The sequence below is a fragment of the Scyliorhinus canicula genome, chromosome 4 (assembly GCF_902713615.1).
Source record: "Scyliorhinus canicula chromosome 4, sScyCan1.1, whole genome shotgun sequence".
NCBI classification, from domain to species: Eukaryota; Metazoa; Chordata; class Chondrichthyes; order Carcharhiniformes; family Scyliorhinidae; genus Scyliorhinus; species Scyliorhinus canicula.
In genome coordinates this window covers 202,483,887-202,509,111 of record NC_052149.1, presented here as the reverse complement: position 1 = coordinate 202,509,111, position 25,225 = coordinate 202,483,887, and positions in this window count along the sequence as shown.

Sequence of the window (25,225 nt, the reverse complement as noted above, 5' to 3'; positions counted from 1 at the left end):
CACAGGTAAAACAGGCACATCTCGCAGTAACGACAGGGACAGCCGTCCCTCGATATCCAGTGGTCAAACCCGGAGACCACGTGTTGGTGAAAAACAGGGGCAGAAAGAAACTAGGACAACGCTGGAGCGGACCCTTCCTTGTACTACTGACGACGCCAACTTCGGTCAAACTTGAAGGACGTTCAAGTTGGATACATCTATCCGATTGCAAAAAGATAGTCTCCAACCCAGACGAGAACACAGGATGAAGATCTTCAGTATAATTTTTGGACTTTCTGGACTACTTAGCCTTAATGGCCACTCGGTAGTAAAAAAACGAACTAAACGAGACCTGCCTTCCAATACCTATTTCCATATGTCATATCTTTACGCCGAAAAATTAAATATTAGCAAGTGTTGGGTTTGTACCAATATCTCCGTCCATTCAAGGGAAGGAATACCTCTCCAATCCCTCCCCTTTCGTACCGCAGAGACAGTTGAATGGATTTTATGACAAAATCAAACAGGCATCAGGGGAGATAGGGGGAATATGAAAATATGGAAGTCTGCTGTCTATGACATGACTAAATTTTCAGCTTCGTATCAACCTAACTATAATCATGCCCTGACTCCACCCTCCCTCACTGTCCACTCGTATAATGTTCAAGGTTCCATATGTTTTAATAAATCAGGGAAAGGAAAGTTAATGGGGCAAAGTAGGTGCAACCTACCAATACAATCCCCTGGATGACATCAGCTGATGATTTTACAGCCTAGAATGGAACCTATTTCATATGTGGCACTAAAGCATATCCGTGGCTCCCCATTACTTGGACAGGGTCCTGCTTTTTGGGATATGTCATACCCCAAACGCATCACCGACCCACCCTTAAGCACTCCCCCTCGCTGAGCAAAAAGAACAATTTCTAAAACGGAACAGTTCCTTATGATGGCCTTTCCCTTGTACGGAACGGGCAAGGCTTCCAACGAACTGATCTACATGGCCTCAGCATTGGAACATCTGGCAAACGTAACGGAAACAGAAGCCAGGGACACTGGACAGGCACTGACCGAGGTCTCAGCTGAGCTAGTGGCTGTCCGGACCGTGGCATTACAAAATCGACTGGCTTTGGATTATCTGTTAGCCTCGCAGGGAGGAACGTGCGCTAACATAGGCCAAGAGTGCTGTACTTACGTTCCAGATGGCTCTAAAAATATCACTAACCTGGCCGACCATATTAAGAAACAGGCTGCTCAAATTCAAGAAATTGGCAGTGAATTTCACGACTATAACCCGCCGGGTTGGCTAGGGTGGTTGGGTCATGGATTATTTGACTGGATCTTTAAGGACTTTATTCTACTACTACTAATGCTACTAGGGATAGGATTGCTTGCCTGCTTGTGTAAATGCATTTTCAAACGAATCATGGATATACCTATTTAGCTAGTTGTCATGATATGACAAAAGGGGGGAGTGCGGTATTGTGTGAAGCAAATAATGGCATGATGGGAAAACTAGTCAAGTCTTCTTGGTACAATTGAATTTAACCTAAGACACAGATACAAAATACACAGATACAGCCGAGGTCAACATGACCTGAGAACTGGGTGACTCTGAAATTCTAGATAAGGCTTGTTCGTCATGAACCTAGAAGCAGTCTCAATAAATACCAAGCTGAAAAGCTGTCTCTTCCTGTTCGTAAACAAATTTGTCCCTTTCTTAAAACAAAGACAAGATAATGATATGAAACTCCATTCCCCTAAAGGTCAGCAAGGTGACGCCATTGTAACGATTATTACTTATGTTTTACTTTCGATTAAATTCCTGACCAAGTTGTATTCATGTTATCTTGATCCTATAATGTATAAAAATCGCCTTATTCTTCTGTAATATCGCAGACTTGGGACGGACTCAGCAGTTTGTAATTGACTGCCTTCCGAATTCAAGTCTCAGCCATTACTGCTAGCAGTCAGTTCTAATTCGTAAATAAAGTTCAGTTTTGCTTACCTAATGAATGCTGTTTGAATTTCTCTATCACAGTCAAGAAGCGGGGAAAATATTGAATACGACAAGAACTGCCAGGGATACAAGTCATGGTATCAAAATATCCCAGCAGAAGCAAGATACCTTCATTGTCTGAGACTGATTCCCAGACTCGTCAAATGTCATTCTGAACTGGACCTAACGCCCACTCGAGTAATCTGAAATGTCACTGGATATTACAGAAACTCTTAATGAGACACCTCCCAACATGCTGTTAAACTGAAATAAACAGAACACCACACTGAGAAGTCCATTATTTCTTCAGAAGTGTTAAAGTTAATTTATCATATGCACTCAGTTGGGAATCAAAGTGCAAGATAGGTTAATAACTTATTTTGCAAATTGGAATGAGTATGAGTATGTATTTTATTTAACGTATCTCAATCTATGTAAATTCACATTATTGTTCTGCGCAAACAAATGTCACTGGAGAAATGTTTAGTATATAGATGGCCATCTCAGATGGCCACCCGCAAAGGACCATGGGAATTATGGCCAACTCAGGACTCAGACAGACTCAGAGCTTGTGTGTGAATTTGCAACCCAGATAGCTAGACGCGATCGAAACCCCCGCTCGTTTGCATTCTAATGGCCCGTTTTCCCCAGAACAAAAGGACTGTACTCAGGTAACCGATACAGATACAGACTCTCCCTTTACTCAGGGAGCCCTAACAGCCAAGGTCAATGACCACTAAGGACACACCCAGCCATCAAGGCCCTTCATTGGCCAAAATCGAAGGCAGTGATCGAAGCCTGTCAAATTATTGGGTCTGAGTTAAGGACCGCCCCAAAGAGCGCAAAATCCCAAAGGCATAAGAAGAGACACAGCCATGTGCTTGGTCTCTCTTGGATCCGGCCTATGCCAACCCAAGTGCAGCATAACGACCAGACAGACAAATTCAAGACCAATGATCACTACCAGACGGATGAGCCCAGCAGAAATAGAGCCACTTCTTCCACCCAGCCACAAAAGATCCGGACAAAGGCCTTTGCTGTCTGCATAGAGCTGGTTGCCCTGAAGTTAAGTATAGGTTATTGTCATTGTTAGGTGTAGTTTAACTTGTAGTGTTTTATGATGCATGTCGAAGTAATCCTTGTGTGTAAATAAACCACCTTTGAACTTGAACTGACTAACTGGTTGTGTGGTCCTTTGATCGATATCCGGTAAAGCCTTGTGGTTGTATCATTTGATACCTGGCGACTCTAAAGGGCATCATTATTACTTGGCAACATTATTGGTGACTTTGGTGCCGATTGGCAACAACTCACCCATCCAAGTGGCTCATGAAGTCGCGTCACTGATCACAAATCACTGCTCTGCAATACAGGTTTTAGTGAAATGAACATTTAACTCCCACTGATATAGTTGCTATGTTATACTCAGACTTCAGACTTTGCCTGGCAACAACCTGATGAATTATTCAGAAACTACAGAGTTTAAATCCATAACAGTGCAGCTAATTTATATTAAACTACAAAGAAGAGGATGCTCATCAGATATGGGGCGCAAATTAACAGAAGTGAAACAGTCCTGTGTTGAGCGCATTTAGCTGGGTTTAGCCACCAAGGCGCATGGGTGGCATCAGCAGTGTCAGGGTGCCATCCCGCCCAGAAGCCAACCATCCCAGGGGCCTCTGATTGCACCCCCCCAAACTGCCATCCCTCCTGTACCCCGTTTGTGGAGATCGTAGCTAAATGGCTCCTGGTTATGGTCTCCTCAGTGAGGGGATTTAATTCCAGGCGTTGGTTAGATCTGGCGAGTGCATCTTCATGTGTGCCTAACTACACACCTTGATGTGCAAAATTAGGTCCCGCCTATTGAGATCCCGTTAGACCGCGCGAGGTAGGGCAGTACGATGGCCATGTTAAATTGCCCCTTAATTGGGATAAAAATAGAATTGGGTACTCCAAATTTTAAAAAAAAAGAGAAAGACCTCGCGAGGTGTAATGTGCTCGTTAAATCTCGCGAGAGGCCTCTTGTGAGATCTACTGGCCATATCGCGTCCTGGGTCGGATTTCGCACATGTATTCAATACTTGGCATGTTGGGCCTACCCACATCATCAACCGGTGACAACTTCTGAGCAGTCAAAGCTACACCCATCTTGAAGGAATTTTTAAAGAGTTAAGAGTCCCATTTAGCAGGAGGAATGTTGCTGCAAAACCAGACGTGAAAGACAAATTATAATCTTATGAATCATTTAATCATTATAATCATTTTGCACATCTCCATTGCAAAATAACAGACCACGAATATTTAAAATCTGTTTAATTGGATGTGGGAATCGCTGGCTGGGCTAGCATTTGTTACCTATCTCTAATTGCCCCTGAGTAGGTGGATGAGCTGCCTTCGTGAACTGCTGCAATCCACGTAGTGAAGATACACTCACAGTGCTGTTAGGAAGAGAGCTCCAGGGTTTTCATCCAATGACAGCAAAGGAACGGCAATACAATTCTTTGTCAGGGTGGTGTTTGGCTTGGGGAGGAACTTGCAGGTGGTGGTGGTGTTGCTATCTGCTGTAGCCCTTGTCCTTCTGGGTGGTAGAGGTTGTGGATTTGAAAGGTGCTGTCGAAGGAGGCTTGTCGAATTGCTGCAGTGCATCTTGTTTGAAAAATGTCACCTGGGATGTAGGGCAGAATTTAATGTCCTCCTCCGTGAAGAGTTTGGTAAGGAGGGCATTTAATGAAGTGGGAGGGTGGCAGATGGGGACACCTTCCCCAATGAAGTCCATGGCAGAGGAAGGTTGTGCAATTAAGGCCCTTAATTGGGCAAGTAATCCCCAGTTAAGGGCTTTCCGCTCCCGCTGGTATTCACCCAGTAACGGGTGGGGAACGAACCAGACTGGAACCCCGTTGGGGCTGTCTGTGGTTAGTCTCCTTGTTCAAAGGCACTCAGTGCTTGATCAAGCTACCTGGCATCTGGATGTGGTGGGGACGGGAAGGGGGGAGGTGATGCCGTGGAGGCTTCTCGAGAGCTAACCACTTCCCTTGCTGCAACCTCCTTCCCCCTCCACCCCGCCAACCCCACCCAGTGACCTTCCACCATCACTAGCCTGTACCTGGGTTCATCAGCATTCTGACGCCTCAGATAGGACTACTTATGGCAGTAGCCATTGCCTCACTCGCGGCACTGCTGAGCAATAGGGAGCTGTTGGCCTCTGATTGGTCAGCAGCTCTTGCTTGGGAGGGGAGGGCGGCCTTCCCGAAGAGACGTGGCATGGGGCTCTCACCATCTCTCCAACCCCTGACACTTCCCTAAATATTGCCCTTGTGTATGAAATCAGCCTGAACTGATAGGGCTGAGATTCTTTTCTTTTGAATACGTCCCTCCCTCTGATGGCAATTAAGAATCTCAAATGAAATTTGTTTCAGCAGCTTCAGTTTAGCTATTGGTGACATAAGTGCATAGCATGATGCTTGCCGTCATTTGTAACTGACTGAGCAACTTAACACTAAGTTCTGTTTGGATGGCTAATACAGATAATGAATTAAGTTATATGCATTTCCAGAGAGCAGTTTGGAAGTTAGGTTTAAGGTTAATTAATAGACAAGAGATGGAGCTCTGAACTGCGGATGACCCGTGTCGTATCTGAACCATGATTATTTGAAGCTGACGTTGGAGGTCAAGTCTTGTTGGCAGTTAGAATGGAAAGTGAAAGAATGACCCGTTTGATCTAAAACCGAGGAGCTGCTTCATTATCCAATTTAATCCAAAATTAACATGATAAACATGGATGTAAAATTGAAATCTCGGCTCATTTACATCAGGCGGCCAATTCTGGGCTTCCATGATCCCATCCTCCCCAGAGGTTGTTTGGAGTGCATAAGGTGCCATTGTGGGTGCACACAGCCTGGAGTGGAGAATTCCTCCATTAGTCTTAATGAGCAGGAGGTTTGAGCAACAATTCCATGATTGTCACAGCGTAATCCCTGCGCACAGGAACATAGGAATGTGGAACTGGTTAGGATCCACGAGTGAAGCATTGAACATACCACGTATCGTTGTTTGGGCGTACAGAACTTGAATATTGCTGTAAACAAATGAGACATGTCGAAGCTGAGTGAAAGACCTGTCCTCAAGCAGTTGTTATGATAATAATCTTTATTGTCACAAGTAGGCTTACACTAACGCTGCAATGAAGTTACTGTGAAAAGCCCCTGGTTGTCAAATTCCGGCGCCTGTTTGGGTACATGGAGGAAGTGTTCAGAATTTCCAATTTACCTAACAGCGTGTCTTTCAGGACTTGTGGGAGGAAACCGGAGCACCCGGAGGAAACCCACACTGACATGGGGGAGAACATGCAGACTCCACACAGAGGTGACCCAAGCCGGGAATCGTACCTTGGACCCTGAGAATGGGTGCGCAAGGATTGAGGGATATACAGAATCGACCTGTTCACATGGACAGAGGGACCACGTGAATTGTTTACTACAGACTCCTCGTAAAACAAAGGACACATATGTAGCAGGCACTCATCATGCTCCTTTTTGGCTGTGTCCCCATTTGGGAGGGAAGGGGGGGCCTGTAATTGGGCTCCTCCTGTGTCAATCAAAGGGGAGTAGCACACTGGCTGCAGACAGGTGGAATGCTTTTGAAGGAAAACTGACTGCCAGAACTGTCGAACAAAGCCCTCAGGTATTTTCACACATGTTGAAAGATCCTGGTCCAAGTAGCTAAGAACAGTTGGGACAGTCTGATCTCTCAAGGGGCAGAAAGGTCTCCAGACAAACCTCTGAAACCAGTTTAAAGAGCTATCTGAGGAAATCAATGCTCCCAGGACATGGTTGCAATGTAGAAACAGGTTAAATAACCTCACCAAAGCTGTAAAGTAAGATTCCTACCTTGCACCTCAATTACTCTCTCCTTACACCTGTATCAGCCACCTCAGGACCTGCCTCAGGACTCAAAAACCCTCCAGCCTTGTTTTCTTTCTCTGTCCGACAATCACTGCACTTGTGTTCACATTAGTTTTTCCTCCTTTTACTGTCAGCGCTATTGCAGTACTCATTTCCCAAGCCTCACATCTTGTGCACAATTAGCGGAATCTACTTCCCTCCCTAGTGGCGTGTTTGGAGGCGGGGAAGGCATATTTTGGGGGGGGGGGTGTGAAGGGTGAGCATCCTGCGACCTTCCCATCTCCGCCAGGAGGGCCATGGTTGACTTTCCCGCCCAGCACCAATTGAGGCGCTTAAGTTGACAACTAATGACCACTTAAGGGCCTCCTCCCACCACCATTACACAGCTGTGGGTGGGTCTGTCACCATGTGGCATGGATGACAAATTGTTTTGTGTTTATTGTTTTTCAGGGAACTTAGTACCTGATCAAAGGACCCAACATCAGGAGGAGGGAGGGAGGGTGGGCTGTTGAGAATTATCCCTCAGCCTTTGCTGTCGACTCCCCTACACACCCTACAAGTCCTATCCCATAACCCTCAATCCCCAAAACCCCTCCCACTATTATTTATCTCTGGCCTGTGTTGCACTGCCATCCTGGAACTCTGATGGCTGCCGTTCTGGCAGCAGATACCACCTCCAAAACAGCTGCCAGCCAATGAGAGACTGGAAGCTCTCTGTGAGCGGGACCTCTGCCCTGCGGTCTTGATCGGGGGAAGGTCTGACAACTGCTTGATTGGCTTGTGGTTCGACAGGCATTCCCCAAAGGAGTCAGCGTGGGTCTCTTGCTGCCTCTTGTGTCGGCAGGTGAGACCCCCATCGCTTCCCCAAGATTCTGTCCAACATCCGTACTATTCGACCACAACAGTCACAGTTGCTCCTTTTCAACCTAGCATTGAATATGATCGTATTATGATCGCTGTTACATAAATGTTTCCTTACTGTTAGATTAACAACTAAGGCTGGCTCATTACTCATTACTAAATCTAGTGTGCCTGTTCTCTTGTTGGTTGTAAAAAATATTGCTCCAGAAACCTATTTTGAATTCAATCAAGAAACTCATTACATTTTTCTATGAGCTATTCTGCTCTTCCCAAGTGAGATGAAAAGTAAAGCCTCACATTAAAACAACGTTGCTCTTGCCACAAACCTCTATAATATGTGAATTAATATATTGTGCCACTTCATTTCTGCTATCAGGAGGCCTGTAGATAGCTCTCATTATAGTTTTAAATCCTCTTATATTGTTTAATTCTCTCCACAAAGTCTCTGCTGTTTGCTTTCCTTTAACTCTATCTGTTATTACTGATGCTATATTAATATCTTTAATCAATAACACTAAGCCTCCTCCTCCTCTTTCAATTTCCAAACTCTGTAAAGGTCTTAAAACCTCGCAACTCATAACCATGACTAACTTACAGCTATGTTTCAGTAATGGCCACCACGTAAAACTATCTAAGCCTCTAATTCACTCCATTTACTTCTTATGCTCCATGTGTTAGTATGTGAAACTCTTACTTGAACAAGAGGTCCTAGCCTATGCTTCGGCCCTAATGCAAGGTTTCGAACACCATTAACTTTACATGTATCTTATTTGTCACTCATGCTCTAATTATTTTAGCTACTTTAGTATGCCCTTCAGCTGGAGTAAAGAACTATCACTGCTGATGTCGTGAATGCTGCTCATCTGGGAAATATAGGAGCTGGGAATGGGAGTAGGCAGGCCATTCAGCCCCTTGATCCTGCTCTGCCATTCAAATAAATCATGGATGAAAAAAAAGTTAAGTGTCATTTTACTCTGGTTCCTGATGAGTTTAAAGTTCTTTTTAACCAGTCTTTTTACTTTTCATGTTAAGATAACCAGCCTCCCCGGACAGGCGTCGGAATGTGGTGACTAGGGGCTTTTCACGGTAACTTCATTGAAGCCTACTCGTGACAATAAGCGATTTTCATTTCATTTCAAATGGAATGAGCTGATGCCATTAGTGCACCTCAGTCCTGTACCATTGCTGTTCCAATCATAAATTGGGACATCTCCTTCCCACATGTGAGGATTGTCCCTTTCAGGGCAACACAGCAGAGTAAAAGTCACCTGGCCTTGGTAACCAATCGGGACTCAGAGTGGGGAATCACCTCTTAGGCAGAGGCATTCAAGAACTAGCTGCAGACATGATGCTGCTCTTGCAGAACCTTGTGAATAAATCCTTTGTTATTCATTAATGAAGGGTCTGAAAGTGCACCATTACACCACACCATTCCTTTAGCCACAGGAACACCTTCCCAATTGGTTTGACTATGTGGCAATTAGATAATGCCACGGATGCAGAAATGTTACATTTCAGGCCTCCATCACTTCAAAGGCACTCCATAGACATAGACAGACACAGACACTCCACAGATAGACACTCCATAGGCAAAGGCAGACACTCTATAGACAGACACTCCATAGACAGACATTCCATAGACATACACAACAACACAGAAAAGTAATGATGCCCCAATCATTATGATTACAGAAAATTTTAATAGTTACAGATAGATCTAATTGTGCCAATTAAAGTAATTAAGAATTGATAATACCCCAGAGTTTATAACTGACATCAGTCCTGCATGATTCCTATTTACTCTTTCGCCATGTAGCCATGTTGCAACGCACAAGTATGTGTGTACTTGCATATATGTTTACATGTGTGCACAGAAAATTGGAAATGTCTTTAAGAAAAGGAGGCGGTAAAATTTCATACCAAACATTTGTTGGTGCAAAAGAAACTCTTTTGAAACACAGTTTACCCCTACTTATTTAGAATTGTTTCATGTATAAATTTGAATTATCCAGTATTTGGCTCATTCAAAATTACGCATCAGCATCACACTGGAGGATTCCGTTTTCTGGTGATTAATTTGAGCAATTCTATATCATCAGCAGTGAACTGTATGTCATATACCAATTGATCAAGAATGATTATATATTTCTGTCGGAAATTGACCCATTGAAGAATTTTGGCCTGGACTTTCACCAAGTCTTGCTGACTTGGGAGCCTTTTAAAAATGGCTGTCAAGACCCGATTCTGAGACTTTCTAATTAGTGGCAGTTCCTTTTCAGGGAACACAGTACTTTGGGTCGCAAGCCCAGACCCTGGACCCCCCCCCAAAACCTGGACATTTCACTGGGGACTAGTCCTCAACAGTTTTCATGGGGTTGGGCAAGTTTTCAATGAGTCATGGCCCTGGGTCTCAGGTTCTATCAACAAACCAATGGATTTCTGGCCTCTCAGTCAAGTCTCATTATATAGTCTTTGTGGAGACATCCATTAGAGTACTAAAACATCTGAATCTCAGAGAAAACATTGCTTGATTGACTGCTCGGCTGCTCTGGGTCGCAAATCTATGCTTTTCATAAGACCATAAGACATAAGACCTGAATTAGGCCACTTGGCCCATCGAGTCTGCTCCGCCTTTCAATCATGGCTGATATGTTTCTCATCCCCATTTTCCTGCCTTCTCCCCATAATCCCTGATCCCCTTATTAATCAAGAACGTATCTATCTCTTTCTTAAAAGACACTCAGTGATTTGGCCTCCACAGCCCTCTGCGGCAAAGAGTTCCACAAATTCGCCACCCTCTGGCCATCCTCAACCGTTCCTCATACGACATGCTATTCATTCCAGGGATCATTCTTGTGAACCTCCTCTGGACCCTCTCCAAGGCCAGCACATCCTTCCTTAGATATGGGACCGCAAACTGCTCACAATACTCCAAATGAGGTCTGACCAGAGCCTTATTCGTGATTAATAAGGGGATCAGGGGTTATGAGGAGTAGGCAGGAGAATGGGGATGAGAAAATATCAGCCATGATTGAATGGCAGAGCAGACTCGATGGGCCAAGTGGTCTCTATGTCTTATGGTCTTATACAGTCTCAGAAGTACATCCCTGGTCTTGTATCTAAACCTCTCAACATGAATGCGAACAGCATCTGCCTTCCGACCTGCCAACTGAACCTACATGTTAAGAGAATCGTGAACAAGAGCTCCCAAGTCCCTTTGTGCTTCAGATTTCCTAAGCATCTCCCCATTTAGAAAATAGTCAAAGCATCCATAACTCCTTCCGAACCTCACACTTTTCCACATTATATTTCATCTGCCACTTCATTGCCCACTCCCCTCGCCTGTCCAAATCCTCTGCAGCCCCCTGCTTGCTCAATATTACCTGCCCCTCTACAGATCTTTGTATCATCTGAAAACTCCGCAACAATGCCTTCAGTTCCTTCTTCTAGATCATTAATAAATATTGTAACAAATTGTGGTCCCAGCACAGACCTCTGAGGCACACCACTAGTCACCTGCTGTCATCCTGAACAATTTCACAATATTTATTTGCACAATATAAAGACATTTCATGGGTTTGAAGTTACTGCTATTGATGCTTCAAAGGGTCGGGATGATTGACACTTTTATTGGCTTGTAATGAAAAGTGGACTATTTTACAACTATGGAAAGTTATCAATAAATTACTGGGCGGGAATCTCCGACCCCCCCTCCGGGTCGGAGAATTGCCGGGGGCCGGCGTGAATCCCGCCCTCATCGTCTCCCGAAGTCTCCGGCACCAGAGATTCGGCGGGGGCGGGAATCGTGCCGCGCCTGTCGGCGCCCCCCTCCCCCTCCCCCGGTGATTCTCCGGCCCGCAATGGGCCGAAGTCCCGCTGCTGTCATGCCGGTTCCGCCGGTGGGAATCAAACCATCTACCTTACCGGCGGGACCAGGCAGCGCGGGCGGGCTCCAGGGTCCTGGGGGGGGTCGCGGGGCAATCTGGCCCCGGGGGGTGCCCCCACGGTGGCCTGGCCCGTGATCGGGGCCCACCGATCGGCAGGCGGGCCTGTGCCGTGGGGGCATTCTTTTCCTTCCGCGTACCCCATAGTCTTCACGATGGCGGACGCGAAAGTGACCCCCTCCCCTGCGCATGCACGGGGATATCGTCAGCAGCCGCTGACGCTCCGGCGTATGCGCAGACTTCCGCCGGCCTGCAAAGTCCCTTCGGCCCCGGCTGGCATGGCGCCAAAAGCCTTTCCCGCCGGCCGGCCGGGCGTCAACCACTCCGATGCGGCCCTAGCCCCTCAAGGTTAGGGCTTGGCCCCTAAAGGGCGGCCCGACACCAGCGTGGTTCACGCCACTCCATCCCGCCGGGACCCCCCGCCCCGCCAGGTATGGGAGAATCCCGGCCACTGTTTCTAAAGTTTTTTTTATACATATCCTACTGATACTCTAGAGTTCAATTCTTCTAGACAGTATATAGTGGGTGAATGAGCATAGGAGTGTCATAGCTTGGATAGGGAGCAGGAGTGACTATAGGGATTGTTTGGGGGAATAGCTTGGCTTCGGGGGCATAAAGGCCATGGGATATTTGTGGAGGCATACCTTGGCATGGGGCATGAGCAGCCTTAGAGGTTGTTTAAAGGGCATAGCTTGGCATGGAAGCATTAAAGGCCATAATAGATGGATGGTAGGCATGAGCTGGCGTGGATAAGGCATGAGATGTGTATGCAGGGGTGCGAGTGGTGATGGCTGGAGGGCCTTTCTGTTTTTATTTAACTGGGATGAAGTCCCACAACACCAAGGCAGGAATATTAATCAATCTGCCTTGGCGCCCCATAGACCCTGTGGCTGCCTTCAAACTTTTTCCTGGGTTGGCTGGCCTGACTTCAGCACACACCCGCAATGAATATCCCATCCTTGTGGGCCCTATCACCCGAGGCGAGTGGGCCAAGCAGGAAATGTTCCGAACTCCTGCTGCACGTCTTGAGCATGGAAATCCAGCCCTTTATGTCCATACAATAAAGGAGCAACAAGCAGATTCCTTCCTTGTAAATTGTATTTCACATGCTACATTCTGTGAATCAATTTTTTGAGCGGTTAGAAGACTCCACTTTTAACCATAATTGTGTCTCCCACACCTTCCATTTTAGAAGGTTCAATGTTGTTCTTACAAGTTACATTGGAAAATAAGAAGAATAGGGTAAATTTAGTGACTGTGCTTTAAGCGGAGAAGTCATTCTTGAAGGGAGTGCAAGTTAGATATATGGCTGTAACATGCCAGCCTCAATTCTCTGACAACGTTTGCTTCAGCAGAGGCTCCCTGCCTGGAGTACAGGATTGCAGAAGGATTGCAGAATTTATCACATGAACTGTGGGGACACAAAATCACAACGGACATCAATGTGGCAGCATAGCAGCCAACATTTCAAAGCAAGCTGCTCCAGTCTTACCCAAAGAAAACCTTCTCCATCACTCCATAATGGACCTTTAAATGAATATTGGCTTCCTGGAAAACAAGGTGCTAACCACAATGCTACCATGCTGCCCCTCATGGTAATTTAGTTCCAATATGCAAGTAGTAATGTGTTTTGAAGTGCTGTCAGGGTGCCATGTTGAAAACCAAATGAAAAAATATTTGGCAAGCATTTTTCATGAAGATTTACAAATCACTTTTACTTGTGTATAAGTTTTCCACTCAATCCACTAACCTCTTCATTCATTCTAACTGATATCTTGCATGATTCTGATTAACAAAAATCCTAGAGCGAAGAGCAGAATACAACAGCACACCTATGTGCATTTGATCAAAATTGGGAATTTCCTGAAGAATTAATCTATTCTTCCTGAACTGCATTATTTTCTATTCAAAAAAAAAGTAAGCCAACCTTTCCATATAAAATGCAATGTCCGCCAGGTTTTATGGATAATTTCATGATAGACCTGGCTGAGTAACCTGCATGACTTTCTTGCCTGTAAGTGAAGCTTTAGTGTTATGCTTTGCAAACTTTGGGAACAACATTCACATTTTCTCTGAGGGACAAATATGGAGAATTTGATGCTTATTCAGAAATGAACAAATTGCATCAGTGTAGGTAAACATTGCTCTGTTTATTTTTCAAAACATCGGGGCTTTCAAATTTGAAATACCGAAATGCTACCATTTGGAAAATTGGGCCGAGCATATTTATTTATTTATATTGCCATATAGTGCGAAGCACATAAGCAGGATTTAAAAAACAAAAGCCATCGGCCACAATTCTCCAGCTGAAGTGACTCTCTTTTTCCACTGGCAGCGCGGCAGAAATAGGCAATAAGGTTTCACAAGCCTGCCCCATCATTCAATAAAATCATGACTGAACTACTAAATCAAGCCCACTTTCCCACATTCTCCACATTCTTTGACTCCCTTAGTTCTCAATAATCTAACAATCTTAGTCTTAAACATACTCAATGGCTGAGCATCCATTGTCCTCCGAGGTATGGAATTCCAAAGATTCACAATCTGAATAAGACCCAGTCCTAAATAACCAGCCCTTTATCCGAAGACTATGATCTTAGCATCAACCCTGTCAACCTGTCAAATAAATTTATATCTTTCAATGAATCTATTATAAATACAGAGAACATTAGTCCATTCCACTTAATCTTTCCTCATAAGGAAAGCCATCGTACCTCAAGAATCAATTTATTGAATTGTTTTTATGCCCCTCTAAGGCAAGTGTATCCGAAAGGAAGGAGACCAAACTGTGCAAGGTATTCCAGGTGTGGCCTCACCAAAGGCCCATGTTGTGGCAATAAAAACAGAACATTCTGGAAATATTCAGCAGGTCAAGCCGCAGGGGGAAAAAAAAGAGTTGACATTTTGAGTTAATGACACTTCATCAGAGAAGCTTATACAATTGCAGCTAGACTTTCAACTTCTTTTACTCCAACTCCCAGCCAATGGTAAGCAGGCAGGTTATAACACCTTGCTAAATTGGCTTATGTCCCTGCATGTTGACTTTCTGTGCTTTGTGTACAATGAGCCCCAAATTGCTCTGAATACTAACACCATCCAGCCTCTTATAATTCCCCCCCCCCCCCCCCCCCCATTCTTTCTATCTGTAGTAATCCAGGAGGTATGAAGATAAAGGTTAAACTAGTTTTATTTTAACCACACTCGCAACATACAACCCAAGTGTCCCAGCCCGGGACCAACAGGAACAGGCGGTTCGGGTCTGGGATGGTATTTACAGGGCTCGATAAGGAGTCCCAGCCAGACGGGCCTCCGCCCGTTACCATGGGAACTCATACGACAGGAGCCTCATGGGAGATCAATGAGTGATCCCTCGTGGTCCTCGCGAGGGTTATTGCACTATGAAAATGGACAACTTAACATGTCTTTCACCTTCTTGCACCCAGTTGCCCTACATCCATCTTGTAGCTTTATTCTTCCCCACCTCGAACTGTATTGTCAGCAGGCTTGAATATATTACACTGGGTTCCCCTCATCTTCGTCCGTCAATATAGATTGTAATCTAGTTGCCTTGGATAAATAAAGTAACTAGGATGCTGCAGGAGAACAAAATAGCTCTGCAGTGTTAATGTTCATTAGCAATAAAGATTGATTAACTGCAATATGGGTTCAGTTTTATGTCTAGCCTACTGGAGTTATGGTGATTGGAAACAAAATATTTTCTTTTGCACTCATCTCAGAGAAATCATAAGAGAGGGGCAAAAACAGAATACAAATTCTGATAACTATTTGAAATAGAGTAATAAAATGCCGTTCCTGGCTGACTGGAGTAAATGCATTACAACCATGTCACTGCACAAGATTGCCGTGTTAGATCGAGAGCTCAGCTGGGTGTCAAATTAACATGGAAACTTTCACGCCTTGATGAGGTTGCCTTCCGCGCTAACTCAAAGGTCAGTCTACTCCAAGATGCATGAGTGTGAATAACAATTATTCCAAATCATTCAAGCTGCCCCCTCCCACTTGTTCGCTAGTGTGTGGGACAGAAGGTCTTTGCTTGGCTGCCTTAGGCAGCACTCATCACTGACGCTCACTGACTGCAGTTCACCAAGTGTCATAGCCCTGCAATTTCAACCGATGCCTTTATATAAACAAAATCTAGTCACATTTCAGCAAATCATATCCCCACAAATACTAGCAGCGGAAATTCACGCACCACTTCTCCTGCCAGTGAAACTCTTTTATTTTATTCATGGCTGAGAACTCTCCCCGGCATGCAGGAACTCAAATAAAAAGTAAGCCATTACTTGTAGAATAAGAGTTATCAGAACAGGTTCTATGAGATGTCTTGCTCGCTGACGTCCTTGCACGATTGTTCAGAATCAATTCACAATGAGATCGCATTTTCCAATTTTGCAAGCCCCTCACCCATGGGGTAACAAGGATCTCGCCACGGGAGGTCGGGAACTTCATTTAAATACATTACGGGCGGGATTCTCCAATAATGGGGCTATGTCCCCACGCCGGTGAAAAAAACGCGCGTAAATCACTCTGGACTTACCAGGAGAAAATCCAGGGTGATTCTCCGATTTGCAGGGGGCTAGCAGGGCCTTGGTCGGCTCGTCGCAGCTCCGGCTGACGATATGGGGCCCTGCATTTCCGGTAGGGGTCCGCGCATGTGCACGGCATCGGCCTGCGGCGGCCGCCCCACGAGACATGGCCGACCCACACACGGACCGGCACCAAGAAGATAGGCCCCCCCCAGATCGCACGTGCCCGCGGATCAGTGGCCCCAGATTAGTAGCCTGGCCATCCTGGAGGCCCCCCACCGTGAATTATACCCCCGCCCCCCACCACGGCAGCCACGGACTGAGTCCGCAGCCGCCACGCCGAGTCGACGCCGAGTGGGACCATGAGAGAACCACGCCGGAGGGAACTCGGCCAGCTGCACTCAGTGAATCGCTGCAGGGGCCTCTTTCAATGGCCCCTGACCGGCACCGCCTCAACCGCACACATCCAATTGCCGGCGAATCTCCAGGGATCGGAGAATCGCCGGAGAGCCGTTGGATTTGACGCCCATCCTCCGGTCCTGCGCCAATCACGATTTTGCCCTGGAGGCTCGGAAAATCCTGCCCCCCATCTTATTAGCATGCCATCCCACCGGAACATATCCACCCCCCACCCTGCCCTACTGAATATTCATCGAAAGGCTCGCTGGGGCGATTTACGACAGCTCTATAAAAGATAGAATCTGGTAACCTCACCGCCGAAGGAGATATCAGAGGGGAGCATTCAGGTTAGCATTACCCTCCAGGGTGCCAATTGCAGAGGTTACACTTGGGGTGGGGGGTTGGGGGGTTGGTGGTGGTGGAGGGAGAGGACGTTCAGCCTTGGCATCCCGGCGGGTGGAGTCGCTCGCAGGCTTTAGCGACACTTCATGGCTGTGAGCCTAAAGGTTTAAAGGGCTGGCAGCTGGTCTAAAGCAGTGTTCTTTAAAGTCGGGGGTGCGACCCCCGCGGGTGGGTCGTGGGCGGGTGTCGGGAGGGTCGCGGAGCCGTTGTCTGCGGTGCTCCCGATCGCGCAAATCCCCACGCAGCAGCCGGCTTTTCATAACGCCGGCTGCAAGCGGCCGCGAACAAAATTCGGCCGCATTGCGCATGCACGCATAATGATCGGCGCGCATGCACATAATCGAGCACGCAGGCGCAGCACAGTGCAGCCGCTATTTTTTTAAACGGTTGCAGCTTTTTGTTTTAAAAGTTCTGTAGTGGTTTTTATTCATTTATTTTATTCAATTAATTTTTATTTTTTTCGTTTATTTTATTCAGTTTTTTTTACAAGTTTGGTGGGGTTTTATTCATTTTTTCATTTATTTTACTCATTTTATTTTTTATTTTTTTTAGAAGTTCAGTGGGGGGCTTTATTTGATAAAATTTTACCGGAAAAATATTTAGAACTTTGGACAGATGGAGACTCCATACTTTCCCTCACCGGAAGGCTTCACCTTCATCCAACAGGTTCCATTGGAGGAGCGTGTACGAGGGCCAAAGGGACCCAAAACCATTTCCTCAATTTTTGCTGCAGCAAACAAGGTAAGAGAAAATGGTGGGTCGCGCAGGTCGGCCGGCGTGTGTTGCAAAGGTCAACCGGGTTGGGTCCCAAAGGTTGGCCGGTTGGTAAAAATGGTTCCCCGGAAAAAAAGTTTGAAGAGCACTGGTCTAAAGGATTTCCCATGACCCCTTGCTGGGCTTGTGGCTGAGGAACTGTCCTTCCAGAGTGGCAACTGGGAAGTGGGTGGGAGCAGGTGAATCCGCATGGTTAGCACAGTGGGCAACTATGCAGTCCCAGGTCCTGGGGCTCCCAGTTATCTGCTGCTCTTGTCCTTCTAGGTGGTAGTGGTCATGGGTACGGAAGGTGCTGCCGAAGGAACCATGATGAGTTATGCAGTGAATCTTGTAGATGGTACACACGACTGCCACTGTTCGTCGGTGGTGGAGGGGTTGATTATTTGTGGAAATAAGAGCAATCAAGCGGGGCTGCTTTGTCCTGGACGGAGTGAGCTTCTTGAGTGTTGTTGGAGCGGCACTCATCCAGGCAAGTGGAGCGTATTCCATTACAATCCTGACTTATGCCTTGTAGATGGTGGACAGGCTTTGGGAGGTCAGGAGGTGAGTTCTTGCCGTAGGATTCCTAGCCTTTGACCTGCCCTGGTAGCCACAGTATTAATATTGCTAGTCTAGTTTAGTTTCTGACCAATGATAACCCCAAGGATGTTGATTATGGGGGATTCAGCAATGGTAATGCCATTGAATGTCAAGATGTGATTGTTAGATTCTCTCTTGTAGGAGATGGTCATTGCCTGGCACTTGCATGGCGCGAATGTTGGGGCAGCACGGTGGAACTGCTGCTTCACAGCGCAAGGGTCCCAGGTTCGATTCTGACCTCAGGTGACTGTGTGGAGTTTGCACATTCTCTCCATGTCTGCGTGGATTTCCTCAGGGTGTCCGGTTTGCTCCCACAGTCCAAAGATGAGGTTAGGTGAATTGGCCATGCTAAATTGCCCATAAATTATGTGGGGTTACAGGGCTAGGAGTGGGGGATTGGGCCTAGTTAGGGTGCTCTACAAGAGAAAGGGTCAGTGCAGACTCGATGGGCCGAATGGCCTCCTTCCGCACTGTAAGAATTCTATGATTCTATGAATCTAACTTGCCACTTGTCAGCCCAAGCCTGGATGTTGTCCAGGTCTTGCTGCATTTGGATATGGACTGCTTCATTATCTGAGGAGTCGCGAATGGTGCTCAACATTGTGCAGTCATCCACAAACATCCGCACTTCTGATCTTATGATGGAAGGGAGGCCATTAATGAAGCAGTTGAAGATGGTTAGGCCGAGGACACTACCCTAAGGAACTCCTTCAGTGATGCCCTGGATGATTGACCTCCAACCACCACAGCCATCTTCCTTTGTGTCAGATATGACTCCAGCCAGCGGAGAACTTTCCCCTTGTTTCCCATTGACTCCAGTTATCTAGGGCTCCTTGATGTCATTCTTGGTCAAATGCTGCCTTGATGTCAAGGGCAGTCACTCTCACCTCACCTCTGGCATTCAGCTCTTTTGTCCATGCTTGAACCAAGGCTGTAATGAAGTCAGGAGCTGAGTGACTCTGGTGGAATCCAAACTAAACATTTGTGAGCAAGTTATTGCTGAATAAGTGCCGCTTGATAGTGCTACTGATGGCTCCTTCCATTACTTTTCTGATGATGGAGAGTAGACTAATAGGGCGGTAATTGGCTGTGTTGGATTTGTCCTGTTTCTTGTGTACAATTGTGGGCAATTTTCCACATTGCCGGCAGGTGCCAGTGTTCTAGCTGTACTTGAACAGTTTGGCTATGGGTGTGGCATGTTCTGGAGCACAAGCCTTCAGTACTATTCCTGGAATATTGTCAGGGCCCATAGCCTTTGCAGTATACAGTTCCTTCAGCCATGTCTTGATATCACGTGGAGTGAATCGTATTGGGTGACATCTATGATGCTGGGGACCTCCGGAGGAGACCGAGATAGATCATCCACTCGGCACTTCTGGCTGAAGATTGTTGTGAATGCCTCAATCTTGTCTTTTGCACATATATGCTGGGCTCCTTCATCATTGAGGTTGGGGATATGTGTGGAGCCTTCTCCTGCAGTGAATTGCTTAATTGTCCATTCACGGCTGGATGAGCAGGTTGGATGTGTGCATGTGAAGACTGCAATTTGCAGTTGACTTAATCCGCAGAGGTTACCCTCATTCCCCCAGCTCTCACAGGCTGCAGGTTAAACCAACCTTCCAACTTGAACAACCAGCCACCCATACACTAATCCCTCTCAGGCTGACCTCCATAACCAGTGGCCTTGGCCTTCCAGACATCTCATGTCCCCTGGCTTCAAACTACGGACTGTGTGTGGTTCATTCTGACTGCACCTGTCCTCCCCCCGTGCCGTCACGAGGCTGAAAACTGCCCCTTGTTTGACTCCCCCCATTCCCCCCTTTGCCCATGCAGCCTGGCTTCACACGGGGTCCCACCCGAGGACCTCACATCGCCGCTGTGCTGATCACCTGGTCCCACCGACTTTCTGCCAGTCTAGAAGAGCAACCCGACCCAGCCGTGATATCACCACAAACCCAGCAAGGAGGAACGGGAAGCAATGCCTGTGTGGTGATATGATTTGCATACCTGTCTGCCATTGGGGCAGAACACCGGCTTACCATTGGCCCTGGTCGGTCATGTGCCTCTCGACCGATTGGTCGAGAGGCTGAGTTAACCGCGCCTCCTTGACGAGGTATAAATAGTCAAACGTCCGGCGGTCGTCCATTTTATTGTAGACGACCGCAGGGCTAAGTTCTAGTTTATTAAAGCCTAACTTTTGTAAAGCAATCGTCTCTCGTACAATTGATGGCACATCAATTTAATAAACTAAAATTTTGAAGATGGAGTTCCGGTTCAAGCCCGAATGCCTCCGCATCAGCCCGCAAACTCCGAACTCTGCAGAACTTTTTCAACTTTGGCTGACATGCCTCGAAGGATACCTTTTAAAACTAGAGGCTCACTGTCACGAAGGGGAAGGGCCGCGAAGGATTGCGACTCAGCCCCCCCATCCCCAGCACGAGTTGTACTTATCTGAGTCTACTGTGTCCTCTCCGGTGCCCCCTCTGCAATTGGCACCCTGGAGGGTGTTGGCAGCCTGAACACTCACCTCCAAAATTCCCTTTGAGGGTAAGGTCGCCAGGTTCTCATTTTTATAGAGCTGTTGTAAATATTCAATCTGTGGGGGGTGGGGGTGGGGGGGGGGGGGGGGTGCCTGGCAGTAGGGCTCACTAATAAGATGCAAATATATTTAAATAAGTTTCCCAACCTTCCGTGACAGGATTTTCATTACACTATTGGTGAGGGACTTGAAAAATCAGAAAATGCAATTTTGCCAGCCAGAATCACGTTTCCCAATTCCCGCCATATTTTGTGCCCATGATGCCGTTCTCGCTGAAGGCCAATGTGGCTGAAAACGGCCCCAAACATCTGTGCCTCACCTTGCCTGAACAGGACATGGCAGCAAGTAAATGTCAGTATATATTACTTCTGCTTCAGGATTTATTGCAGAATACTGTTAGCCTTTGACAATTAGTGATGGAGGCCATGTTCAAAATTGCACTACCCCATCATTTTTTGCGACAGGCAGACAAGTGAAAAGAGCCATAAATTCCAATGTCAATTGTTGAATTGATTTGCTTGGGCCTCTGTTAATATAATACTACTTCTTCTCTATTCCAGAGTAGAAATCTTTCTATGTCCCCTCTCCTGGGCATACAGCTGGAATGAAACAAGATGCCCCACAATCAAACCCTGCTCCTTGTCCTTCATCATCATTCTTCACATCCACAAATAGATTACCTTGTTCCACATAATATACTTTGATTTCTCTTATCCCTAAAAGGCAGACTGCAAGGTCCATTTGCGGTATTGCTTCACCCCGGCAATGGTACAGCAACACCAGAATATCGACAGATGGAGATAGGGCAAAATGAGAGCAGCAGAGCCAAGCAAATTTTCGATTGTGTTTGACAAAAACAAGCTGCAACAGTTTTGAAAATCTAACTATATCTGCTCAATAAATTATTAGGTGAATTACTGCACTTCCATTAATGTTAGTGTCAGAATCCAGTTCTAATTACTCATGATATGTCAGTTCAACATATTACTTTAGTCAAAGGTCCATGTGAAATTAATTAGACAAGGAACATTAATAGTCAATTGACAAGAATATATCGGACCTTCTTAATACATGTCGTAATTGAAGTATTTGACTGCATGCTCACACTTGGGACACATGGCTGGGTTCAAATGTTTCTGCTGTTATTCCAAAGTGACAAATTTCATGAACATTTTCTCTTTTTATTTCAATATGTATTTCTTTGGATACATTGGTGACTTGCAATTTATTTGTCAGCAGGTTTCAGCTTATGATTCTTTCCTGGCCCTTCAGTGATCAGGTTGTTGAATTCTAGGGGTGGAATTTAATGGCCTCTTCTGTGCTGGGTTTGGTGTTGAGGGATATCTATTCAGCTGAAAGGGTGGTGGGTCGGAACCTTAACGTCTTCCTGCCTCCACCCCAATTAAATCTGTGGAGGGAATGCCCATGGATGGGCCAATTGAGGCCCTTACGTGGGAATTAAGACCTACGTAAGGGCCTCATCACTCCACCACTGGTATTAATTCAGTATCATGCTCGGCACGTGGGGAGCATGAAAAGCAGCTGGCACCCGGGGGAGTCCCTCCTTCAAAGATACTCTGAGCCAGATCAAGGAACCCAGGATTAGGAAGGGGATGTGGGCACTGCTGAGGACCACCCCCTTGGAATAGAGAAGAAGTAGTATTATATTAACAGAGGCCCAAGCAAATCAATTCAACAATTGACATTGGAATTTATGACTCTTTTCACTTGTCTGCCTGTCGCAAAAAATGATGGGGTAGTGCAATTTTGAACATGGCCTCCATCACTAATTGTCAAAGGCTAACAGTATTCTGCAATAAATCCTGAAGCAGATGTAATATATTCTGACATTTAGATAGTGGAAATTCCTCCCACTATCACGCACATTGTATGGGTCCATGCTGACCCTCGGCCTTGGGTGGGTGTCATACAAGCAGCAACCACCACCTCCACAGTGACGTTGCCACTCAATAGTTACTGGCTGAGGCCTGCCAAAGTTAAGTGCCTGTGTAGTACTTAATTTGGCAGCCTTTGCCTTAAAGAGGGCTCATTGGGGCTTTCCAACCAGTGCGCGACACCCTCGCCACCTCCATTTAATACCACCAAAGGGCTCTGATCGCACCAGCATCCTGTTCCATTGGAAAGGCTAGTCAATGGCTAAACTACCTTCCGTTACACATGTTTGTATAGGGATACCTTCCTGTTAGCAAAGTAGATTATGCTTCTTGCTTGTTAGCTTTTGGTCAGTGCTTCCCAAACTTTTTCTAACTGTGATCCATTTTCATTTTTGGAAATTTGGTGCAAGGCTCAAGTGTGAATGGCTGGTCATGGCTGGCAGAGTAGGGGGGGGAAGAGGGAGGGAGTTATTCTGTGGTTCCGTGGGGGGAGTTGTTGTGTGGAGTGAGGGACATTTGAGCGATGTTCCTGAGTGGGGAATGCAGGAAGTTCTTGAGGGGAAAAATGGCTTTGTCCACAGAGCACCAGAGGCCAGAGAGAGAGTGAACCTGGTGGGGAATAGCTGATCGGAGTGGTGACAGCACTGCAGCACAGCAAATCTTCACTGAGCCCAGAGGCGAAGCTCCTGAGGTGATGTCAGGATTCAGAAAGTGACACGGGGAAAACGAAGCAGCCAATTGGGTGAGTAAGTTTGGGTGACGGGCTTGGCTGGTAAGGAACTACCATTATGAACTAACCCTGTGAAGCAACAGTGCTAACCACTGTGCTACCGTGCTGCTGTGCTACTCCGTGAGTTGGGTCTATTGGGAACCAAGCAAGCCATCCACATGGAACCAGAGGACATTGGTAGGGTGCTTAAAAAAGCACTTCACATCTGCCTTCGCTCAGGGGAAGGGGGATGTAGGTACAGAATTCGGGGAGAGGAACAGTTTGGCTTCGGGATTGAGTAGGCATTGGTTTTGGCAGACTTAAAAATGGACATATCCCCAGTGCCGGATGAGTTGTATTCCAGACTGCTGTGGGAGGCAGGGGAGGAAACGCAAAGGCTCTGACCCAAATTTTTAATTCCTCTCTGCCCACAGGGAGGTGCCAGATGAATGGAAGATAACTAATATGGTTCCCCTTTTAAAGAAGGATGGTAAAGATAAATCAAGGAATTACAGTCCAGTGAGTCTCAGTAGTGGTCGGGAAACTATTAGAGAAAATGTTGAAGGAGAGAATGAATTTCCACTTGGAGAGGCAAGGTTTATATTGATTTCAGCAAAGTCTTTGGCAAGGTCCCACTTTGGGAGACTGAAAAAGATAAAAGCACATGAAATCCAAGAGTTGGATCCTGGCAAGTTAGATCCAAAACTATCTAAGCGATAGGAGACCACGGGTGGTGGTAGAGGCTGTTTGTGTGACTGGAGGTCGGTGTCCCGTGGTGCAGCACGGGGATCAGTGCTAGTCTTTATTGTTGTGATATATCTGAACAATATAGATGAGAATGTGGAGGGGGGATGATAGATAGGTTTGTGGAAGACACAAAGGTTGATAGGGTGGCTAATAGCGAGGAAGAAGGTTTTGGATTGTAGGAATATATAGACTGGTTGGCAGATGGACAGACCAATGGCAAATAAATTTGACCCTGAATAATGTGAGGTGATGTATTTTGGAAGGAAGTAACAAGACAAGGGAGTACACAATGAATGTCAGGACACAGGGAAACTTAGATGAACAGAGGGACTTTGGGTGCCTGCCCACAATCCCTGAAGGCGGCAGGATAATTTAATAGGGTAGTTAAGAAGGCATACGGGACACTTGCCTTTATTCATCAATTATAATAGATGATAAGAGCAGGGAGGTTATATTGGAGCTGTGCAAAACTTTTATTAGGCCACAGCTGGATTACTGTGTGCAGTTCTGGCTTTCTCGCTATAGGAAGGATGTGATTGCACTGGAGAGGGAGAGGGTGCAGACGAGATTCACCAGGATATTGCCTGGGATGGAGCATTTGAGCTATGAAGAGGAGCTGGATAAGCTCGGGTTGTTTTCTTTAGAGCAGAGAAGGCTGAGGGTTGACCTGATTAAGGTGGATAAAATTGAGGGGTATGGACAGGGTGGATCGGAAGCAGCTGTTCCCATTGGTACAAGAGGTTATACTGTTCAGGTATGGGGCAGGAGATTTAGAGGGGATTTGAGGGGAAAGAAATTCCCCCAGAGAGTGGTGCCACTGTATTCCAGGGTAGTAGAGATGGGTAACCTCACAACCATTCAAGATTATAGGCCAAGTGCTAGAAAGTGGAATCAGTGTAGATTTAGTGTAGTTTAGTCCGTGCACACTCGATGGGCCGAAGGGCCTCTTC